Source organism: Protopterus annectens, chromosome 10.part0 (genome assembly GCF_019279795.1).
Source record: "Protopterus annectens isolate FY-2018-M chromosome 10.part0, PAN1.0, whole genome shotgun sequence".
In the NCBI taxonomy this organism is placed as follows: Eukaryota; Metazoa; Chordata; order Ceratodontiformes; family Protopteridae; genus Protopterus; species Protopterus annectens.
In genome coordinates, this window is record NC_056744.1 from 1,134,170,054 (window position 1) to 1,134,195,151 (window position 25,098).

At 39.4% G+C, this 25,098-nt stretch overlaps 1 protein-coding gene across 2 annotated transcripts in view; it reads right to left on the minus strand.

Annotated features, from left to right (window-relative positions):
* The window catches only part of USP33 (ubiquitin specific peptidase 33), a 1,637,494-nt gene that overhangs the window by 829,784 nt on the left and 782,612 nt on the right, over nucleotides 1-25,098 (minus strand). The gene's annotated exons all lie outside the window — the stretch shown is intronic.

A 25,098-nucleotide genomic window follows, 5' to 3' on the forward strand; every position in this document is an offset into this window, starting at 1 on the left:
GTTTCCGGGTCTGCCCTAGGGCTCTTAAAAAGATACTTATGAGCTTCAGGCACCCTATAGTACCTATCAGGTTTAACAGGGGCAGGAGGCAAAGAATCAGGGTTCAGGGAAGCCTCTGCAAAAACATCTTCCACCACATTCAACACCGGAGGAATAGCTAAAGGCCTATGCTGGGGTAAAAACAAGAATTCCCTAAGCCTTTTCCTTGAATCAGAATAATCTTGGCCTTCCCATTTAAAGTGCTCCCTCATGGAATGCAGAGTCTCTGAAAATGAGAAATCCTCAGGAGGAGAAGCTGTAGGAGTGGAATCATCCACATCAGAATCAGAATAAGGAGGATACTCCTGCAAGTCTTCCGCAGAAGACTCAGAGGCCTCTGAACACTGTTCAAAACTCTCAAACTCAGGCTCCACCCTAGGCCTCTTATCAGGAGGGGGCATAGAGCCTCTAATCATAGTAATTAAATCTTCTGCCATTTTAAGCATATGTTTCTTAGGCACAGAACCTGAAGTGCTAGGAGAAGCTCCCACTGAAGCTAAATTTGGCCTACCTCTCAAGGAAGTTTTGGAAACAGAAGGAGAGGCTCTAACTACCTTGGGAAGAGAGGGAAGAACAGTAACCTGAGAAGCCCCCTCAGCCTGGCCTACCTCCTGAGAAGGCACATCCTGTAACAGTAAAGTCTCTGCCTGAGACTCCAAAGAAACTCCTGGCAAAACCTCTGGCTCCACTGAGCCTTCCAAAGAACCGACGTCCGGGACTGCCGGTTCATCAACCTTAGGCTTTGCTGTTTTGTCCTTGCGCTTTTTGGACGAAGCGGGCGTCGGAGCATCCGACGGCATTTTATAATTACAACGCTTCCCAAACACTAACCTGGCACAGTCTAACCTTCTCTTAATAGTGCGTTTGTTAAATCTAGCACAAGAGCGGCAACCAACAACGTCGTGCTCAGGCCCTAAACAAGGAATACACAAAGTATGGTAATCCCTATGAGGTATCTGTTTCCCACAAGAAATACAGTTATTCACTTTTTCTGACATCCGGTAAAATACTGAGGCAAGAAAAAACGAAAATAATCCCCAACGGGGTACTTAGCCAACTTTGATTCGGTCTGAAACTCTGACTTCAGAAACTTTCAGAACGCCAACCTGCACTCGCAAAATTGCTTCTGCATCGGACCATGCGGCAAAAAAGACTGAGGATATGACGTCGGTCATGCGCATTAGTACCCTGACGTACTGACGTCAGTCTAATGCGCCCTGACCGACGTCAGCCATATACTTTGGTATTCGGGCCGACTGGGACAGCGGACTACCCAATAGTTAGGACTGCAGCAATGTGGAATGAAGAACATCTAGAAGAGGAGGCCACTGAAGGGGTCCTAGAATGATGGCATCTCTCTATGAAGGGTGATGGTAGACAGGAAGAAACACGATCTAGAGATGATGCACATCTGGTCCAAGCGAGTTTCTTCAGCTCAGAGTGTGTCGAATCCAATGATGTGGATCTGTTATCAGAAGCTGTCGGATCTGAAGGTTTAGTTTTTTGATCCGACAAACTCGGATCCAAACACTTAAGACATCTTGCAAGAAGGTTCTAGGGTAGGGGCAGGGCTAGGAATGAAGGATCCGGAAGTGTCCGACGGATGCTTTCTAGATTCCTTCTTGTCTAATTTCTTGGAGGTTTGAGCTCCAGATAAAGTCTCTGAAAAAGATGTCATTAATAAACCTAAACCTTTTAGAATTAGTTTATTTTTGCGATCCACTAAGGCCTGTGAATTAAAGGCCTTACAAATTTTGCACAACTCTTTTAAATGAGCTGGGCCTAAACAGTACACACAAGAATCACGTGCATCACAGAGGTAGTTTATGCCCATTTTATGCCCACAATCTTTACATTTTTTAAAACCTGAAGATTTTTCAGACATACTGAAGAAAAATTATAAACAGGTGTAATAATAGAAATACAAGACACTTTTTTTAATGAAGAAAGGAAAAAAGGAATTACCAACCATGGTAATTTAAGAAATTACCATAAAAGTACACGAGAGTGAAATAAAATTTACCAACAACAGTCAGCTAAGAATACACCAATACATGTAGGAAGGATAAGGGAGAAATATATAACATATCTAGAAAAAGGTAATACAATATAAAATTCCTATTTCACTCACAAATGCCACACTAAAGCTCAAGAGCTAACAGCGATCATGTTCATATGCAAAGGTGGCAAACGAGAACTGAGGGATGGTAGGGAACCAGAGCATTGTGGGTAAGGGAGGAGCCCAAGTTTTCAGTATCCACGAACTGTAAAAAGCAACCGAGTAGTATCAGAGGGTTGGATCTGAACCCACTTGTTGAGGAATGAATCAGTGGGTTTGGATCTGACCCTCTTGTTCAGAAATGAATGAAAATTAGCAACTTCAGAAAGAAAAGTCTACCCTATGCGTAAAACTAGTCATGTAGGTAATGTGTTAGTGAGAGAGACAGAATAAGAATTTATGCCACAGAGCTGATTTCATGAACCTGTGCATAGGCAAGAAGCAGATGTAGGTATTTCAGAAATAAATTGTAATATACAATGGTCATAGTTGAGAGAGAAAAACAGAACAGTTAAGAGAAGCGAAGAAAGCAGACTTCTGCACAGCATTTATTCTATAGCAGTTGTTGTATCTTTCAGCTTTTCCCCGGTTAGGGGTCGCCAGAGCGGAACTCCGGTCCGCTAATGATTGGCAGTAGATTTTTATGTACCGAGTTGCCAGCCCTGACGCACAACCTTCAATGAAGGTACGCCCATTCAAGCATGTCTCCACACAGAAGACGCTTTAGCTGAGAATCGAACAGGACGTCTTACTGTGAGGCGACAACACTACCGCAGCACCACCACAGCAGTAAAGCGCTATATTACAAGGAACAGATGGGCAAGGAGACAGAAAGATGGAGAGTAGGTAGTACAGTATCTTAGCATAAATGTTGTAGGGGAGAAGAAATATCAGTTTAGAGAGACAATTGGTGCAACATCTTACTTATCCAGGTCACACAATAAACATTAGCACATGTGTACTGCAATGCCTAAAGTGCTTTTAAAAACAATATCTCCCTTAGATATATTCCAGCATAAATAACATCTAGCTATAAGACAGAACGCAATAGAAACAAAGCACTGCACAGTTGTTATTGCAAAGCAGAGCGTGTGGTGATTACTACTGTATCACTTGCTAAGTATAGGTGACACAAAGAGGCAGGGTGGAATACTCTGTACATTACATGTTTGTCAAAACATCATGAAGTACTGATACACTACTGATTCAAGTCCAGAATCCCTACATCATCTTGTAAGCAGGGGTGGCAATGGAGCAGATAATGATGGAGAAAACTACATCCTAAAATTCACTTAAGGTTTATGAAAGTATATCAGTGCAACCAATGCATTCTGAGGGAGAGGAGGTTTCACCTAATCCTACTCACACTCACTGGTAGCTTTCCCACCATAAAAAATATATATATTTGTTATAGCTTGTTATGAGGTTTGTATGTGGTTAAAAAATCTGAATGGAAGCTGGCTTTGTGTACTTGAGGTAGCAGCAGTCAGCTTTTATTTTTGTTTGTTGTTTTAAACAGTAAAGTAGACTCAAAGTAGTACAAGTAATGGCCAGGCTAAAATGCTTAGCCTATTTGTTTACCAAAAAGTATTCCCTCTTAGCCTGATTCACTTTTTCTATCTCCCAATTCTTCCTGTACTCCTTTCTTCTGATAACTTCCCAGACTTCTGAATTCCACTATCAGCTTTCTTTACACGTTTACTTTCATACCTGACCAAATTAGATATATATTCTATCATTTTCACAGGTACTGTTTTGAGATGCTTCCATTCTTTTTTCACTCCACCTAAATCCTCTATTCCCTGAGGTGCTGTGTTTTCACTCCAGTCAACTTCCTGATAGTCAGCCTAGTCCCTGGTGAACTTAGAGCATTCTCTGACAACTACTCGCAACTAGTTATGAACAAAAGTGTTTTTTGCAGAGGCCAACTGTTTCAACAGAGATGACTTTGTAATCTCCAATCTGATCCCAATGTTCTTTTCTTACAAGGAGTGAGTCTACTCAAGTTGCATGCCGACTAGTAGTCTTATATGTGATTGTGTGACTGTCTTTCTTGGCAAACTATATGCTGGTCATCAATAAACCATTTGCTAGACAAAAGTTTAGAATGGCTTCTCCTGTATTATTCTGGTTAGCCCCAGTGATGTGGGCCCAGACAATCCTAATATCCTATCAGTCCTGACATTAGCATTCAAGTCCCCTATTATCAAGATCAACTCATTTTATCCCAATTTATTGAGAAGATCCCGCAACTCCTGCCTGAATGTACTTTTTTCCTTGGTACTGTAGCCATCCTGTGGAGCACAAGCTGAGATCATGAAGACCGCCCTATCTTTACAACACACTCAAATTGCCACTAGTCTTCCACTGATTCTAACGTTAATCCTCAATATCTTCTCTGTTCTCCCCCTGAGTGGTAGATGCTTGACCCCTAGGACAAAAGACTTTGTTGTGCTGCCCTTATGTCTGGTTTTCTGAATGCAGGGAATAGCTAATCATTCACTTCTACACAGGGTCCCCTCTCAATGAATTTGCATCTAGTGTAGCAATCTTAGATCATTTTCTATATTTTGATTGTTTTTACATCCAGCTTTCAGCTAGCAGAGACAGCCCAGGTGACCCAGTCTTGGCAACCGGACACTAGCCAGTCAGTAACTTAGTGACTCAGTGCTGCTCAGCTTTATGATGGACACACGTTGACCAATATGGGCATACAGACCTCTACCACCATTACCAATGGTCCCTAATTTAGCAGTACACTGGATAGTCAACCTAGTTAGCACCAGCAAATATCATGCTTCTTTTTCGTGACACTGAATCTGGATTTGGTAGAAACAATCTTTACAAAGTCAAGTGCTTATCAAAACCCTAGATATATGCAAAATAAGTAAAACTACACACGTATTATTAAAAATGTAACAATGACAAAACAAACAAAAATGTGTTGCACTGACAATGGAGAAGAAAAAGTAAGCCATGAAAAAGAGCACGTAAGTAAATGAGACAAGAAGAACATAATATGATGGCACTAAAATTCAAGTCTCATGTAGGTGTGGCTGTAAACATGAAAGTAAGTGTTCTTCCATTTTTAATCAACTTTGTAAAATCTGTAATACACAAGAACTATTTTTCAAAGAGGTGAAAAGAAAAATGTTTTGAAAAGAATTTGCATGAAGATGATCAAAACATGAAAATGAGATGTTTGGTGTTACTATTAAAGTAAAGATCGACGAAACAGTGAAATCAAAGTGTATCTAAGAAACTAAGAAGTGCAAGTCAGAGTGTTGGCAAGAAATACTGAAAGCTAATAAAAAAAATGTTAAACTACCTAGAAGACACAAAGTCAAAATCTACAGATATGTAAATGTACAATAAAAAAATGTATCATATTTCAACTCATAGCATTGTAAAGATTCTCCTATATGAGGATCACACAACTTAAAAAAGTTACACATAGTGAAAAAGCAAATTCACAGTGCAAAATGAAGGACAGCATGTCTACAGCAACAGACACACATTTGCAGCAGAATTTAGTAAATGGAAAGTAAACTCTCTCAGGTGTTCATGTCTATCCATCCATCACCCTTTTTTCCCATTTTTACACAGGAGGTTGGGGTGTCACTTTAACAGTAACAATCATCTACAGCCAAGGTTCACAACACCGGGTGGCTAGCCCTACTGTGGCTGTTCTTCTGTACTGCATACTCACACCAATGGCCAATTTAGAGTGTCCAATCCACCTGCTTCATGTCTTTGGAATGTGGGAGAAATTGAAGAACCCCAAGGAAACCCACGCAAACACAGGGAGGACATGCAGACTCCACACGGAAGGCACCCAGCCAAGAATCCAACCAGAGAACCTCTTGCTGTGGGGCGACAACCCCATCCGGTGTGCCACAGTACTGTCCATATGTGTTGGTGTCTCTACAAATTAATAGAAAAATCTGTTTTATTCAGAGAAAGGAGGAGTAGGAGAGAGAGTAAGAAATGGGAGCTGAATTGTCTAAACCTTTCCAAACGGATAAAGTACTTAAGATGCAAAACACTACTGCAAGAGTGATTAAATTACATAATTAATATCAAAGGCTTGGAAATGCCTAACTACAAATAAGCTGCATGCCATGTAGCACGAATTTCTTCTAGTAGTTTGTCTTTTTTTTCTTTCTTTCTTTCGTTCTTTATCTGTGTGTTTGTTAATTGGGTGGATGGACTGTTCCTCTAGCCCTTTTCAACTACAACCTATGGACACTAGAGCAAGCATTACAATAATATAGAAAAACAGGCATTAAAAAAGAGCGATGTACAACACAGTGCAGCGTGAAGTATAATTTTCAACAAAGATTAATCACTGTGTTTTCCCTCACATAATGGCACAATACAAATTGGTATGCAGTTTTCGTTAGAGATAAAATATTGTTTTTTTTTTCTTTACAGAGAGTATGTGACAACAGAATAATTCATCAAACATATGGACTCAAATACACTTTGATATTTACATAGTATCACTATAACTAGTACTCATTACCTTCAAAATGTATCATTTACAAAAGCAGTTCATTCACTGAATAAAGACCTCCTGAGGGATACAAGCTAATTTCAAGTGTTTTCAATGTACAAGGAGCTTTCTGACAAATACCTCTATGTGACATGGTGGCATATGCGCAGAAATATCTGAAAAAATTAAATAATGTATTTGTTTCAAGAGTTCATGTGTTTGGAAATACAGAACTATAATTCTCGGAAGGAAAATACTACTACTCTAACTACCAAGAATTCTCTCCCAGCAAGACAACTTAAGACAAAACTTTAAAATCTGAATTCAGAAATTCAATTTATTCCTCACTATGAGACAAACAGCTAAGAAGCCTGAAAATAAACAGTGTGCCAGATTTTTGCATGCCATTGGCATTGAAGACTTGAAGGTATAACAATTTTCCTTTTCTCAAAGAGAAAAACGCTAAACAATAGCATAGAGAGGTTCAAATCATTGACAGCCCAAAAGGTACTTTTCAGTTATTCAACATTTGTTCATCACAAGGTTCCACAGAAACTATGTATGCTTAAGTTGCTGAGCTATAGAACTGTTAAAAGGCTGTGAATTTGGTGAGCTGTATGATTCATTAATAAGAAAGTGAATCATATGTGACATGAAGAATGAGACAAGAAGAAGAAAAAAATGAGACTAGAAGCAGAACATTAAGAGAAAAAAATCTGATCTTATCAAAAGCTGTGGATGAATGCATGTTAAGTAAAACTACAAGCACACACTTAAAAGAATGTCTAAGGAAAGGAACATTTGTAACAAAATCAGAGTCAAATAAGGCAAAAACGAGAACTAAATCAAGAATGTACTGTAATAATCATGGATACAAATACAGTTATGAAGTACACAGACAATATTAACCAGTTGGAATTCAAGTTGTGTATTAAGTGTGGCTAGAAGCTTGAAAGGAAGCAGTTTCCTTTTAATACGTTTTGCAGAATATGTGCTAGAAAGAACCACTTTTCAAAAAAGTGTAAAAGGAAGGAGAAATGTAATTAAAAGAATTTGCATATTGTTGATCAGAAATATAAAAATAGCCCTGCTGGAGTAAAATGAATGACTAAACTGAAGTCAGACAAAGCATCAGAGTCCAACTGCTGTAAGAAATGCTGAGAGTAAGCAAAATGTTGAATTTACTCTACATAAGTAAATGTAAACTTAGAGAGAAGAGCAGAAAATAGAAAAAAATGTAAATCATTTTTATCCCATTCATCAAATATTCTTTCTGAACCAACTTCTATCTTCCCTAAGAAGTCTTGAAATGTACCCATTACCCATTCGATAAGTTACACTCTTTTTGTAATGCATCTGCCTAATAACCACCAGCACCCCATGACCTATCTAGCCCCATTCTTACCTCATGAGGGGATTACTGGCCAATTTGTTCCCTCATGAGGCTACAGCCAACTGGAGGCCTTCATCAAGATAGGCATCAGGCTCTCCCTCCAACTCCCAAGAGCTTCTAACATCCCCATGGCAGCTTTGAAAAGATGCTAATGTTGCGGCTTAGAGCAGCACATCCCTTTTGCCTGGATTCTGTGGAATGCATCACCCATAACTTCCACGAGGTACTGCCCAAGCAGAAAGCCAAGCCACCTCCCATGATGGGTAAGATATAAGCTGCTCATGACAATCTTCCTGCCCCACTCCCACCAGCTCCCGTTCCTGCTAACCGAACATGGGTTTGCCTAAGTGGCAGCTAAGGCTTTATTCCTCTGTCCCACTGAAATAAGGAGTCCACAAGCTGAAAATACACTGAGCTGAAATCAACACTCAGCAAACCTGGAGAATAACCTTTTCTCTACAATTGCATGACTGCATAGTATTATGTAAGACATGCGGGTGTGAGTGTGGGAGAGCCTCACATGGAGGTGCAGGGGGGCTTGCTTTTCTTGATGTTTGCTGGAATTTAGTTTCATTGTAGTGCATTCACAACCTCTGAGTTCATGGTAACTGCATCACACAGTCATCACCAGACCTAGTTACTGGGTGGGTCTTAAAGCTTTCAATTAAATACATATGCTCCTATGAAATATCATTTCTATCCATTACTGTATCTAGAATAGTAGGTAAATTCTGTCCAAGCTCCTGTTACTGAAAGCACATTTTCAATACCAAATATTCTAGCATATTTCTTCAGAAATTTACCTTCTCTTATTATATTTTAACTTCTAAGTTTCCAAATATATACTCACGTTTGTAAATCATGTTCCACTTCCTACCTACAAATATTCCATGCTTAAAACTTATTTTACTTCCAAAATTTTCCTAAGCCCTACAACAATAGTTTTAGATAGTTAATACATAACAGTATAATCATCCTCCTCTATAAATAAATCCCTGCTACCACAAGTATTCCATTACTGTGCTTTTTTTTCCCCATTTTGTGTCAGTCACTCCTGGGGATCATTCTCTCTTTTTATATTATTACTCCACTTTTCCTTTTTCCCCAGTATTATGCTGAACATCCACTCTGAAATCATTTTCTTGTCAAATTCACAAGGTAATTTCTACTCAAATAAGGCTTTTGTAATGATGCTATTTACACCCTATGCTTCTTAACATAATTTAGTACTCTTTGCTTTCCATCTAGTTCTGTAAGGTCATTTACATCCCATGTTAATACGTTCAACTCAGACACTCTGAAAATTAGCAATTACTTCCACGTATTAGCAATTACTCCCACATATTACTCATGAAAGCTATCCTGAATGCATGTTTCCATCTTGCAGCTTACATGCACATACAAGTGTCTAGTAGGCTGAACTTGTATGCAGTTGCTTCTTCTCATCACTGTTTAAATCCATATCATATTTTCCCAGACTTTTCACTTCAACAGAAACAGTTGTTGTTTTTCTTTCAGCTTTTCCCGGTTAGATGTCACCACAGCAGAACTCCGGTCCGCTAATGATTGGCAGTGGATTTTTATGGTGCCAAGGTGCCAGCCCGACGCCCAGCCTTCAACGAAGGCATGCCCATTCACGCATGTCTTTCGAACGCCACTCGACCTCGGGGAGGACATGCAGACTCCCTACAGAAGTACTCCCTACTTCATACAGAAGGCGCTCCAGCCGAGAATTGAATGGGAGAACCTCTTGCTGTGAGGCGACAATGCTACCGCTGCACCACCGCAGCTACTTCAACAGAAACAGTCAAGAAACAAAAAACAAATCCATTTTTAGAATCTACAAGTTCCTTTTTTTAACTCACAGCAAACACACACAACTATACACAGTTTCCAGTAAGGAACTCCATCCCTCCAAATACAGGCAGGTGCTCCAAATCAACGGTAAAGTGCATGTTACTGCCTGTATTCCCACTTATTCTGACTTATCTGTTCTTATTTCTATTCCTCTCCCAAATGTGAAAAACTTGCATGCATTCTGTAAACATTAACTTTTATCCTTAAGAAAAGTACACTGGCTGATTATAGGCAAATAGAAAGGCACAGGGGATTGTGAAGTGAAAGACTAGCCGAGCTTTCAGGTGAGTCTAGAAAAGAAGCTACTGTTAAATAGGAGATAATTAGCAGTGCATATAAAATATTGCATATTTATTAAAATCAGTGAAGGGATGTTAGAAAAGATTGGGAAGAGAGACGGGAAAGGCATTTTACAAAGGAGCAAATGGAGGACATCTCTATGGCTCCCAAGTATGCAACAAAGTACAGAAGGTTGGTCACTTTTGGCTTGGAAGTATCTGAATGGGTATTTTTATACACACAGCAGACTTCAGAGAATTCTCTTTGGGCAGACAGAAAATGCTGAATGTGTGATGGGAAAGACACAAGTAACTAAAAACTTGTGTTTTGGGGATCTTATGAGTTGGCTGATTTCAAAATTTCCAAACAGAGTATCTTGTAAGAAATGTTGGGGGATCAAATCATTGTAACTAAGGAAATGGCATTTTTTAACAGAGAAAAAGGCTCTGAATTGCCTGCACACATGAAGGTCTTACTAAGTTTAACACTACTATTTGGTAAAAAAGCAATTAGTTGAAAATATTAATGAAAGTCTAAACCAACTATAACTGAAGTACTGCATACTGTAAAGCACATAAAAATGGAAGTCTTTAGAAAAGGGAAGGAGCAAGTTAGAAGTCAACGTCAATTTGTAGGAGAAATACACAGAGAATAATGTTCGAGAGGACTGAGTTTTAAAGGACAGCAAGAACTGATCAGTCTGTGTAATGCATGAGTGAATGACAACTGTTAAAAAATAAAGCATGTATACTGCATGACAATAACGAAAAATGCTACTACGGTCTGTTTTCTTTTGTATTACTGTATGTGTATCTACATCATTGTTTAAAATGTGATTTAATAAAGACGTTTACATAAAAAAAGAAAAAGTACATTAGCCAACCTTAAATAATTAAATTAAATTGTATACTGTTATATTTACTGTGCTTATGTACTAAGACTGCCTGGGAGGCAAATGTTTGTACAGCTATCCACTTTCCACAATTTCAAACTTCATTTCTTAGTTTCCTTTTTATTTTCACTGAACTGCTTACAAATATCCCCTACATATTAACTGCATTATATCTCGCAGTTCCACTGAAAAAGTCAGAACACGCTTCATAGACTTCTCCTAATTAATTTCTTATAGCTGCAGCCTGCCAAGCCAAAGTTAAGTGCTACTGGAACAATTATGCTAGTTACTTTGCAAATGCAGAACAATTACTCATAATTTTCATTATTTTCTCTTGTATTTCAATATTTATATTTAAAAAAACTCAGTTTCCAACTCCATGTTGTACTTCACTTTTTATTTTCATGGAGCTGTTTGCCAATACCTATTTAAAAATGAATTACATTTTACATCGCAGATCCACACAAAAATGTTACTCGAATACACTGTCCAGACGTTGCATAATTAGTTGCCTGCACCTGCAGGCTGACTGCCTTTAGCCAAAAGCAGCTGCAAGTGGAAAATTAAGCTAGTTACTTTGGAAATGCAAGAAAGAAATACAATTTTTATGATGTTGTCATTTCCTCATGTTTTTAAGTCTTTTTACTTAAAACAGTGCTTAAACTGAAAATATTAATCTAGACACCCAATTCTATAAAAATGTGGGACGTTATTATCTCTTAATTCTATATATAATATAAACAGTACACTTTCATACCCACTAGCAGCCATACATCACAACATTGTATTAACTTTAGCTTGATTCTTTCCAGTCTTTATCTTGTTACAGTGTAAACTTTGAAAACATTTCCACTAAGTAAAAGTATTTTGTACTCTAATATCACTATCATATTCAACAATCACTGACAAAACTACCCCCACCTTGCATTTAAAATATCTCTTACTGCATAGTGTACAGGACTACTTTATACTTGTAATAAAATATCATGGAATTTACAACAGTAAAGGTTTATGCAAACATTAATAAGAACAAAATTGTTTATGGCTCCATGGCTTTGACAGATAAAGCCCTTACTGTGCCCCAAATGACTTGGATTTGATAAGCAACATGGGAGCTAGACAGACAGGATGGGGGAAGGATGGGAGTAAACGGCTGATACCAGCTTGCTCTTCCTGAGGGAAAGAAGGCTGCCTAGGCTTGCTGCAACAGCTGCAGCATTAATAGCTAGGAGAGCTCCATGCTGTAAGTGGTATATCAATTGGGCAGGCATGGAAGCTTGAATGCACCCCCTGTAAGCAGCAAATGTGAAGCTCGTTAGTTTTAGCGGGGGGGGGGCGCACATTCCCAAGCTGCAGTATGATACTGCAGCAAAGTCCTTGACCTCTGCACTAGTTCCAGAAATGGTCTGGTTGAGCCTGCTGGCAGCTACAGCAGGATCAATACATCTCGTGAATGAGGACAGGAGTTGGTGGCAGTTTGGCAATTGATGGTCAGCAGCAGGGAGGGGACACAAAACATTACTTTACTTACAGTCACTTCTTCAGTAAACTGTGTCCTTCTAAACATAAACGATAAACCGGGGCTTCTGCTTCATAGCTCTCTTACCAGTTGTAACAGTCACCAAAGCTCAAATCATCTTCATCCAGTTCTTGTAAAGAACCACAGTTCACATCTAAACTATATACACAAGGATGCTTTATGGTTGTACTTATTTAGTAAATTCACTTTGCTGTTTGTTTTGATTATATTGCTCTCTAAATACCAGTCTCTGGTCCAAAGTACTCCTGTTTCTTCTGATAAGCTCCTGGACTTTTTCTGTCTCTCAATCATTTTCTTTTGGCATAATGAAAAAGGTTTCATTAGTAGTCTGTCTATGAGATTTCTTACTGACAAAAGACTGATAAAAAGAGCTCATTTCAACTTGCTGGCTAAACTTCATTTCCTGCATCCAAAAATGTCTTTAATCCTTCAGAAAAAAAATAAACTGAAAATAGCTGGATAATCTCACACCTGCCTCTTGGCATTCCCCTTACAGATGAGGTAAACATGCTTCTATTTGGTGATGCACAGTAATTTTTATTTTCCATTCTCTGGTGTACCAAATTTTTAACACCCTCCCTTCTGTTATAGTTTGCCATAAGCAACTCTTTCTGCTGGCATGATTGCATTTTTTCTAGTACAAGCACTGACTACTTGTTGACAGGCAGATCTGGAATATACACACAATGCGCCATCTCTATTAACAAATCATACAGTGGAACACCAGTCCAGTTGCTCATTTACCCTTTCATAAAGATAAAGCTCTACTCCTTCCAGTTTCTCTAATACAGAAACAAATCTTGGCTATTGTGTGTGCACATTACCTTCTAGCTCTATTTTTTTAACAGTTCTTCAGAAGACTCATGTTCAGTCAGTCTTTCATTCATGTCAGTATGACTTCTGCAGTTTTATAGCCTCATCTGAATGGTTGCTTAAAAGCTTCTAGTTTTCCAGCCTTTTGGCATTGGTCTTTTTAAATTCCTCAGGTGTCCATTTATTTTAAATACTTCCATGTGCCCATGATTTCTATTGCCTCTAAATTACTGGAAGCCATCTCCTGTTTTGAAGCTGCAACATGAGCTGCTTTTATTGAACAACTGCAAGATTCTTCCATTAGAGTTTTCTTCTTGTTATCTGGTCAATTTTCTCTTACTTTTTACATTTTTTGCTGGCATCCAGGCAGTGCAATTAATAGCCAGTAATCAGTGTTTACCCAGTTTCATAAATTCTAATTATTTTTTTTTTAACAATTCCTCAGCTTTTACACTGACAGAACACTAATCGATATGTTGCTCAAACAGTTGTCATCTTGGTAGCCCCCCATGATGTGGAATGTTGTAAGTGTGTCTACAATAAAGGAGAAAGTTCTCACATGTAGAATTGTTCCATGCAAGTTGCAGAGAACACCTGCAAAGGGCTGTGATGGAGTGTGTTAACTAGGTCAGGTCACAACAACTCAAGATATTGTATGCTATACTACTTTCAGTTTCAGATATCAATGCTTCTAAGCAGAAACTCAAGTCTGGGATATTTATGTTCATATGGTCAAAAGTGATTACTAGGCAAATGGCACAAGAGCCTTTACAAGTCTAGACAATAATACCCAAGGTATGACAATATTATATCTTAATTACTCAGATATTGGATGGGGTACTTTCAGGGTAGTTGGTCATTGGGTGTTGGAGCCTCCAGTCATTTTACAGATTGCCTCTGTCCATAAAGGACATGGGCAATACCCTTGGAGTGACTTTCTGGTACTCCATCCATTTATCAAAATTATTTTTGAAGAGAGAGAGGGATGGGCTTTGTTTTACTGATGGGAAGTTCACTCCATAGACAAGGTAGCCTTTGGGATTCAAATCAGTCTTCTCCAGCAAGTTCTGTTAACAGTCACAAATAATGTTCAACCCTTGCATAATTTTTCTTGCGAATAGGTAGCATTTTCATCAGGGCTGGATCAGATAATGCCTTGCAGGTCAGGCATAAGTCCCCTTAATAAAATATATGAGATGGAGTAAAGGGGTAAGACCTTTAGTCAGTCTGCATAAGACATGCATTTTACACTTTGCATTTTTTTAGTGAGAAACATCTGGGACCACTACAATTGGTATAAGTGCCTGGTTAGGTACATGCAGAAGGGAGCATTATACTCAATTATGGGCCTGATTTGGCTGAGAACAATGGCACTATGAGTTCCTTTGATATTGATGCCATGCATTTACTTATAAGTTGCGCCACTCAGATGGATTTCCTCACTACTGTAGCTACCTGTTGTCAAACTTTAGGCTGCTATCTATCTGTGTTCCAAGGTCTCTCACCAGTGGGTCTACTTTTATGGATGTGCTATCAATATTATAATTTTCAGGAATTTCTGATTTATCAAAGGGTATGATTAAGCACTTTTTAGCATCTAGTCTCAGACTATGGCTTTGGCACTAGTCATTTGCAATTTTTAGCCCTGTCTGTAGGATGTGAACACCATTTGGGGATTCAATTATTGTTCCCAGTTTACAGTCGTCGGCAAACATGGTGAGCCAGAGGCCCCCCAATACTGGCCTTCACTTTAGAGAAGTATATACCAAACAGGATGGGTCTGAACACAGCCCTGTGGAACACCGCTAGTAACAGGCTTCTTATCAGAACTGGATTCATCTACGCAGACATGTGTCCTGTCAGCCCAACCTTACTAGAAGTAGTGAATACAGTAAGAGATAAAACAACTGGAACTGGGATCTTTAGAAAAGGGAGGGAGCAAACTACATAGGAAAAAATGGAAATTGTGGGAACAATATATGCAGAGCAGAACGAGGTTTAAGAGGCAGGATTTGAATGAGCCATATAATGTTTAACTGACAATGACTGGATAGATTATAAGCGATGCATAATGTTTGCAACTACAATTGTTTCAATGGTGTCTGTAATGTATACTGTTTGCAACTAAAGTGGTGAAATGTTTGTTTTCCATTTGTATAAATGCCTATGTCATGTGTGAAAATTTAATAAAGATGTTTGTTAGAGAGAAAAAAAAAAAAGAACGTGCCCTGTCAGTGAACTAGCTGGCTATCCATCTGAAGATGTGGGGGTTTATGCCAAACTCAGTATGTTAGGCATAAACTTACTGAGTTGCATGTATGGGGTGTAGTTAGGATCCCAAAGTGGAGGATTGTGTCAAAAGCTTTGGCCAGGTCAAGATAAGCGATGTGTACCACTTTCCCCTTATCCCTGGCCCTGGTGACATTCTTGATGAAGTCCACCAGATTAAACTGGCAAGACCTCCCTTTGACAATGTCAAATTGCATCTAGTCCAGTGTTTGAAGAGTTCCTGTGTCATTACTGATCAGGTCCATGGCCTTGCAGATAAGACTGGTCAAGCTTATTGGTCTGTAGTTCCCTGGGTCAGTTGATGGGCCCCCCTTGTGCACAGGGATAACTGTTGCAGTCCTCCATTCCTCTGGGACAAATCCCATCCGGTAGCTGTGGTTAAAGAGGGTTTGTAGTGGCCCTGACAAATTTTCTTTTAAGCTATTTAAGAAACATCTTGAAATGTTGTTGGGACCCATAAAGGCTATATGTTTTTGGCTTTGGTGAATGCAGTGAGGACCTATTCCCTCATAATGACTGGTAGAGGGATGGTTGTGGGTATTTCTTTGGGTGTGGTAGCAGGTTGGGGGGGCGGGGTTTGAACTGAGCTTGTCGGCCAGCAAGTTTGCTATAGATTCAGACTGGGTGTAAGTTTTGCCATTAACTTGGCACACTGCTGAGCATTTCCTCTGAAGTAATGAACATAATTAAAAAATGCCTCACGCTTATCTTTCACCTTGGAGGCCATCTTTGCCTCATAGTTTGGAAGATTTGACCAGCTCTCTAAAATTATTTGTTTAGACTGGGGAGTGTCTACTTGCACTGTTTTGTCTATTCTGCCTTGGCTTTGGAGAAGATTTTTTTTTCCTTTTGTTGAATAACCTATTTATACTAGGAGACCACTAGGGTGGTTTGTTTTTGCCAGTAATCATGGGTTTCACTCAGATAGGTACTGCCTTCTCTATGCAGCTATGAATGTGGTTTTACAGTGCTTTTGTGTACAGCTCAGAGTAGGACTCTGGGTCTTGGAAATTTAATAAGCTGTCGATTAGTTTGAAGTAATTGGCCTTAGCAAAGTTCTTAACTGGTTTGTAGTTTGATGGAGAGTATCTTGTAAGAAATGTTGGGGGATCAAATCATTGTAACTAAGGAAATGGCATTTTTTAACAGAGAAAAAGGCTCTGAATTGCCTGCACACAGGAAGGTCTTACTAAGTTTAACACTACTAATTGGTAAAAAAGCAATTAGTTGAAAATATTAATGAAAGTCTAAACCAACTATAACTGAAGTACTGCATACTGTAAAGCACATAAAAATGGAAGTCTTTAGAAAAGGGAATGAGCAAGTTAGAAGTCAACGTCAATTTGTAGGAGAAATACACAGAGAATAATGTTCGAGAGGACTGAGTTTTAAAGGATAGCAAGAACTGATCAGTCTGTGTAATGCATGAGTGAATGACAATTGTTAAAAAATAAAGCATGTATACTGCATGACAATAACTAAAAATGCTACTACGGTCTGTTTTCTTTTGTATTACTGTATGTGTATCTACATCATTGTTTAAAATGTGATTTAATAAAGACGTTTACATAAAAAAAGAAAAAGTACATTAGCCAACCTTAAATAATTAAATTAAATTGTATACTGTTATATGTACTGTACTTATGTACTAAGACTGCCTGGGAGGCAAATGTTTGTACAGCTATCCACTTTCCACAATTTCAAACTTCATTTCTTAGTTTCCTTTTTATTTTCACTGAACTGCTTACAAATATCCCCTACATATTAACTGCATTATATCTCGCAGTTCCACTGAAAAAGTCAGAACACGCTTCATAGACTTCTCCTAATTAATTTCTTATAGCTGCAGCCTGCTTGTCTTAAGCCAAAGTTAAGTGCTACTGGAACAATTCTGCTAGTTACTTTGCAAATGCAGAACAATTACTCATAATTTTCATTATTTTCTCTTGTATTTCAATATTTATATTTAAAAAAACTCAGTTTCCAACTCCATGTTGTACTTCACTTTTTATTTTCATGGAGCTGTTTGCCAATACCTATTTAAAAATGAATTACATTTTACATCGCAGATCCACACAAAAAGGTTACTCGAACACACTGTCCAGACGTTGCATAATTAGTTGCCTGCACCTGCAGGCTGACTGCCTTTAGCCAAAAGCAGAGCTGCAAGTGGAAAATTAAGCTAGTTACTTTGGAAATGCAAGAAAGAAATACAATTTTCATGATGTTGTCATTTCCTCATGTTTTTAAGTCTTTTTACTTAAAACAGTGCTTAAACTGAAAATATTGATCTAGACACCCAATTCTATAAAAATGTGGGACGTTATTATCTTTTAATTCTATATATAATATAAACAGTACACTTTCATACCCACTAGCAGCCATACATCACAACATTGTATTAACTTTAGCTTGATTCTTTCCAGTCTTTATCTTGTTACAGTGTAAACTTTGAAAACATTTCCACTAAGTAAAAGTATTTTGTACTCTAATATCACTATCATATTCAACAATCACTGACAAAACTACCCCCACCTTGCATTTAAAATATCTCTTACTGCATAGTGTACAGGACTACTTTATACTTGTAATAAAATATCATGGAATTTACAACAGTAAAGGTTTATGCAAACATTAATAAGAACAAAATTGTTTATGGCTCCATGGCTTTGACAGATAAAGCCCTTACTGTGCCCCAAATGACTTGGATTTGATAAGCAACATGGGAGCTAGACAGACAGGATGGGGGAAGGATGGGAGTAAACGGCTGATACCAGCTTGCTCTTCCTGAGGGAAAGAAGGCTGACTAGGCTTGCTACAACAGCTGCAGCATTAATAGCTAGGAGAGCTCCATGCTGTAAGTGGTATATCAATTGGGCAGGCATGGAAGCTTGAATGCACCCCCTGTAAGCAGCAAATGTGAAGCTCGTTAGTTTTAGCGGGGGGGGGGGGGGGGGGCGCAAATTCCCAAGCTGCAGTATGATACTGCAGCAAAGTCCTTGACCTCTGCACTAGTTCCAGAAATGGTCTGGTTGAGCCTGCTGGCAGCTACAGCAGGATTAATACATCTCGTGAATGAGGACAGGAGTTGGTGGCGGTTTGGCAATTGATGGTCAGCAGCAGGGAGGGGACACAAAACATTACTTTACTTACAGTCACTTCTTCAGTAAACTGTGTCCTTCTAAACATAAACAATAAACCGGGGCTTCTGCTTCATAGCTCTCTTACCAGTTGTAACAGTCACCAAAGCTCAAATCATCTTCATCCAGTTCTTGTAAAGAACCACAGTTCACATCTAAACTATATACACAAGGATGCTTTATGGTTGTACTTATTTAGTAAATTCACTTTGCTGTTTGTTTTGATTATATTGCTCTCTAAATACCAGTCTCTGGTCCAAAGTACTCCTGTTTCTTCTGATAAGCTCCTGGACTTTTTCTGTCTCTCAATCATTTTCTTTTGGCATAATGAAAAAGGTTTCATTAGTACAGTCTGTCTATGAGATTTCTTACTGACAAAAGACTGATAAAAAGAGTTCATTTCAACTTGCTGGCTAAACTTCATTTCCTGCATCCAAAAATGTCTTTAATCCTTCAGAAAAAAAATAAACTGAAAATAGCTGGATAATCTCACACCTGCCTCTTGGCATTCCCCTTACAGATGAGGTAAACATGCTTCTATTTGGTGATGCACAGTAATTTTTATTTTCCATTCTCTGGTGTACCAAATTTTTAACACCTTCCCTTCTGTTATAGTTTGCCATAAGCAACTCTTTCTGCTGGCATGATTGCATTTTTTCTAGTACAAGCACTGACTACTTGTTGACAGGCAGATCTGGAATATACACACAATGCGCCATCTCTATTAACAAATCATACAGTGGAACACCAGTCCAGTTGCTCATTTACCCTTTCATAAAGATAAAGCTCTACTCCTTCCAGTTTCTCTAATACAGAAACAAATCTCGGCTATTGTGTGTGCACATTACCTTCTAGCTCTATTTTTTTTAATAGTTCTTCAGAAGACTCATGTTCAGTCAGTCTTTCATTCATGTCAGTATGACTTCTGCAGTTTTATAGCCTCATCTGAATGGTTGCTTAAAAGCTTCTAGTTTTCCAGCCTTTTGGCATTGGTCTTTTTAAATTCCTCAGGTGTCCATTTATTTTAAATACTTCCATGTGCCCATGATTCTATTGCCTCTAAATTACTGGAAGCCATCTCCTGTTTTGAAGCTGCAACATGAGCTGCTTTTATTGAACAACTGCAAGATTCTTCCATTAGAGTTTTCTTCTTGTTACCTGGTCAATTTTCTCTTACTTTTTACATTTTTTGCTGGCATCCAGGCAGTGCAATTAATAGCCAGTAATCAGCATTTACCCAGTTTCATAAATTCTAATTATTTTTTTTTAACAATTCCTCAGCTTTTACACTGACAGAACACTAATCAATATGTTGCTCAAACAGTTGTCATCTTGGTAGCCCCCCATGATGTGGAATGTTGTAAGTGTGTCTACAATAAAGGAGAAAGTTCTCACATGTAGAATTGTTCCATACAAGTTGCAGAGAACACCTGCAAAGGGCTGTGATGGAGTGTGTTAACTAGGTCAGGTCACAACAACTCAAGATATTGTATGCTATACTACTTTCAGTTTCAGATATCAATGCTTCTAAGCAGAAACTCAAGTCTGGGATATTTATGTTCATATGGTCAAAAGTGATTACTAGGCAAATGGCACAAGAGCCTTTACAAGTCTAGACAATAATACCCAAGGTATGACAATATTATATCTTAATTACTCAGATATGGGATGGGGTACTTTCAGGGTAGTTGGTCGTTGGGTGTTGGAGCCTCCAGTCATTTTACAGATTGCCTCTGTCCATAAAGGACATGGGCAATACGCTTGGAGTGAATTTCTGGTTCTCCATCCATTTATCAAAATTATTTTTGAAGAGAGAGAGGGATGGGCTTTGTTTTACTAAGATGGGAAGTTCACTCCATAGACAAGGTAGCCTTTGGGATTCAAATCAGTCTTCTCCAGCAAGTTCTGTTAACAGTCACAAATAATGTTCAACCCTTGCATAATTTTTCTTGCGAATAGGTAGCATTTTCATCAGGGCTGGATCAGATAATGCCTTGCAGGTCAGGCATAAGTCCCCTTAATAAAATATATGAGATGGAGTAAAGGGGTAAGACCTTTAGTCAGTCTGCATAAGACATGCATTTTACACTTTGCATTTTTTTAGTGAAAAACCTCTGGGACCACTACAATTGGTATAAGTGCCTGGTTAGGTACATGCAGAAGGGATCATTATACTCAATTATGGGCCTGATTTGGCTGAGAACAATGGCACTACGAGTTCCTTTGATCTTGATGCCATGCATTTACTTATAAGTTGCGCCACTCAGATGGATTTCCTCACTACTGTAGCTACCTGTTGTCAAACTTTAGGCTGCTATCTATCTGTGTTCCAAGGTCTCTCACCAGTGGGTCTACTTTTATGGATGTGCTATCAATATTATAATTTTCAGGAATTTCTGATTTATCAAAGGGTATGATTAAGCACTTTTTAGCATCTAGTCTCAGACTATGGCTTTGGCACTAGTCATTTGCAATTTTTAGCCCTGTCTGTAGGATGTGAACACCATTTGGGGATTCAATTATTGTTCCCAGTTTACAGTCGTCGGCAAACATGGTAAGCCAGAGGCCCCCAATACTGGCCTTCACTTTAGAGAAGTATATACCAAACAGGATGGGTCTGAACACAGCCCTGTGGAACACCGCTAGTAACAGGCTTCTTATCAGAACTGGATTCATCTACGCAGACATGTGTCCTGTCAGCCCAACCTTACTAGAAGTAGTGAATACAGTAAGAGATAAAACAACTGGAACTGGGATCTTTAGAAAAGGGAGGGAGCAAACTACATAGGAAAAAATGGAAATTGTGGGAACAATATATGCAGAGCAGAACGAGGTTTAAGAGGCAGGATTTGAATGAGCCATATAATGTTTAACTGACAATGACTGGATAGATTATAAGCGATGCATAATGTTTGCAACTACAATTGTTTCAATGGTGTCTGTAATGTATACTGTTTGCAACTAAAGTGGTGAAATGTTTGTTTTCCATTTGTATAAATGCCTATGTCATGTGTGAAAATTTAATAAAGATGTTTGTTAGAGAGAAAAAAAAAAAAAAAAAAAAAAGAACGTGCCCTGTCCGTGAACTAGCTGGCTATCCATCTGAAGATGTGGGGGTTTATGCCAAACTCAGTATATGTTAGGCATAAACTTACTGAGCTGCATGTATGGGGTGTAGTTAGGATCCCAAAGTGGAGGATTGTGTCAAAAGCTTTGGCCAGGTCAAGATAAGCGATGTGTACCACTTTCCCCTTATCCCTGGCCCTGGTGACATTCTTGATGAAGTCCACCAGATTAAACTGGCAAGACTTCCCTTTGACAATGTCAAATTGCGTCTAGTCCAGTGTTTGAAGAGTTCCTGTGTCATTACTGATCAGGTCCATGGCCTTGCAGATAAGACTGGTCAAGCTTATTGGTCTGTAGTTCCCTGGGTCAGTTGATGGGCCCCCCTTGTGCACAGGGATAACTGTTGCAGTCCTCCATTCCTCTGGGACAAATCCCATCCGGAAGCTGTGGTTAAAGAGGGTTTGTAGTGGCCCTGACAAATTTTCTTTTAAGCTATTTAAGAAACATCTTGAAATGTTGTTGGGACCCATAAAGGCTATATGTTTTGGCTTTGGTGAATGCAGTGAGGACCTATTCCCTCATAATGACTGGTAGAGGGATGGTTGTGGGTATTTCTTTGGGTGTGGTAGCAGGTTGGGGGGGCGGGGTTTGAACTGAGCTTGTCGGCCAGCAAGTTTGCTATAGATTCAGACTGGGTGTAAGTTTTGCCATTAACTTGGCACACTGCTGAGCATTTCCTCTGAAGTAATGAACATAATTAAAAAATGCCTCACGCTTATCTTTCACCTTGGAGGCCATCTTTGCCTCATAGTTTGGAAGATTTGACCAGCTCTCTAAAATTATTTGTTTAGACTGGGGAGTGTCTACTTGCACTGTTTTGTCTATTCTGCCTTGGCTTTGGAGAAGATTTTTTTTTCCTTTTGTTGAATAACCTATTTATACTAGGAGACCACTAGGGTGGTTTGTTTTTGCCAGTAATCATGGGTTTCTCTCAGATAGGTACTGCCTTCTCTATGCAGCTATGAATGTGGTTTTACAGTGCTTTTGTGTACAGCTCAGAGTAGGACTTTGGGTCTTGGAAATTTAATAAGCTGTCGATTAGTTTGAAGTAATTGGCCTTAGCAAAGTTCTTAACTGGTTTGTAGTTTGATGGAGGTTCTAGGTTAGTTTTTGTGGTGAGATCTTCGCAAGGAGGAGTTAATGCATGGAAGGGAGCAGCATCAACCCTCATGTCAGTGAGTACTAGGTCTAGTATACTCGTACCTCTAGTTGGGGAGCTAACTAGTTGCTCCAGGGTGTTTGCATTGATGATGTCCAAAAACCTTGGTGGAAGTGAATTATGGGTCATATAATTCTCCCAGTTCACACGTATGGTGTTAGGCTGAACATTAAGAGATTCTAGTAGGTTTATGTAGGAGGTGTGGTTTTCCAGACTCGCAAAATCCTCCAAAGCTAGTTACGAAAATTGCTAAAGATTCCAAAGACAACCACAAGGCATTCTATAGCTATGTCAAGAATCTAAATGGAAATGCTCAGATCTGCTCTGAGCTACAACAGAATGGCATTAAATATACTGATCCCAAGGATACTGCCAATATCCTGGCAGATCGATTCAGTGCCAACTTCACCCCCCTCTCACCCCCAAAAGGGCCCATTTCAATACCGAAAAGATTGACAAATTCCAGTAATAACAGCCGCACAGGTACAAACTGCACTCTCCAAAGCTAAGAATACAGCATCCATGGGACCAGATGACATCCCGGGCTGTGTACTACATGAACTACAAAATGAACTGGCACCTCACCTAAGTGTCATGTTTAATCATAGCCTCACCTCAGGCTTCGTGCCCACTGAGTGGCGCACAGCTGCAGTTATCCCTCTCCACAAGGGGTGGTCCACCTTGGATCCTGGGAACTACCACCCCATCAGTCTGACAAGCCTGATCTGCAAGGCCATGGAATGTGTTATCATGGAACTTATAAACAAAGACATTGGCAACCTTCAAACACTGGACCCCACCCAGTTTGGGTTCGTGAAGGGCCGATCTTGTCTCTTGAACTTGATTGACTTCTTCGAATCAGTCTCCAGAGTTGTTGACGAGGGTAAGGCGGTCCACACAGCCTATATGGACATCGCCAAGGCCTTCGACACCATCCCCCACTCTGGAATCATATATAAACTTACTAAGCTGGGCATTAATCCCTACGTCACTCGATCGATGGGTTCCCAACTGGCTTACTGACAGAACCCACACTGTAAAAGTAGCAGACTCCAAATCCAGCTCCAAACACGTGACAAGTGGAATACCTCATTACTAAAGGCTTTTCATCCAGAAAAAAGGAGGTCATTGTCCCACTGTACTCATCCCTCATTAGACCCATTATAGAATACAATGCCCCTTTTGGTATGTACCTCTCAAGACATCTGCAACAACTGGAAAGGCCGCAGAAATACCTCACTAAAAGAATCACAGGCCTAAAGCAGATGTCCCATGATGACTGTCTAAAAAAAACTCCAGCTATACTCTGTCGCATATCGTCTACTCAAGAGGCGATCTCTGCTTAACATACAAGGTCATGTTAAACCCAGAGCTGCTGGACATGTTACACTTAAAGAAGTCCCAATCCCTCAAAGCTACAAGCTCCAGGGATCTAAACCTTGTCATCACAATGAACAAAACATGCTGGAGAGATAGGTTCCTGACCCAGAGACTTCCCAGACTGTGGAATAGACTGCCCATACATGTCAAGCAGAGTGCCTCTTTGGCCCTCTTCAAAAGGAATCTTGACGAATGGATGGGAGATAGAAAACTCACCCCAGGGATCACGTCAGTCGCTCTGCTAGACAGGGGTCCAGGAAAGTAAATATTGTGGAAAGAAACAGCCCAGGAATTGTTATGGCTAGGCTTGTATAGGCACTAGGGCCAATAGCCTAGTACCAACCTATGAACCTATGTTAGGAGATCCGTGCAACCAAGGATATGACAGCGGGGTCACATCTATGGTTAGTAGGGCATGGAGTAGGTCAAGTGATGCATGCTTGTCTTAGAAGGGCTCCAGAGAATTAGGCAATCAGCCTCTGCTCCTCTGTTCATACCAACCAGCCAAGAGAACTACAAACATTTTCCTACTGCATTTGTGCACTTCGTATTTCGTACCAACTGCTGCTTTTTTCTAATTTAAGTAAAAGATATCTTCTGTTGTGTTGCTTTTTACACTGTTGCTTATTTAATTTAA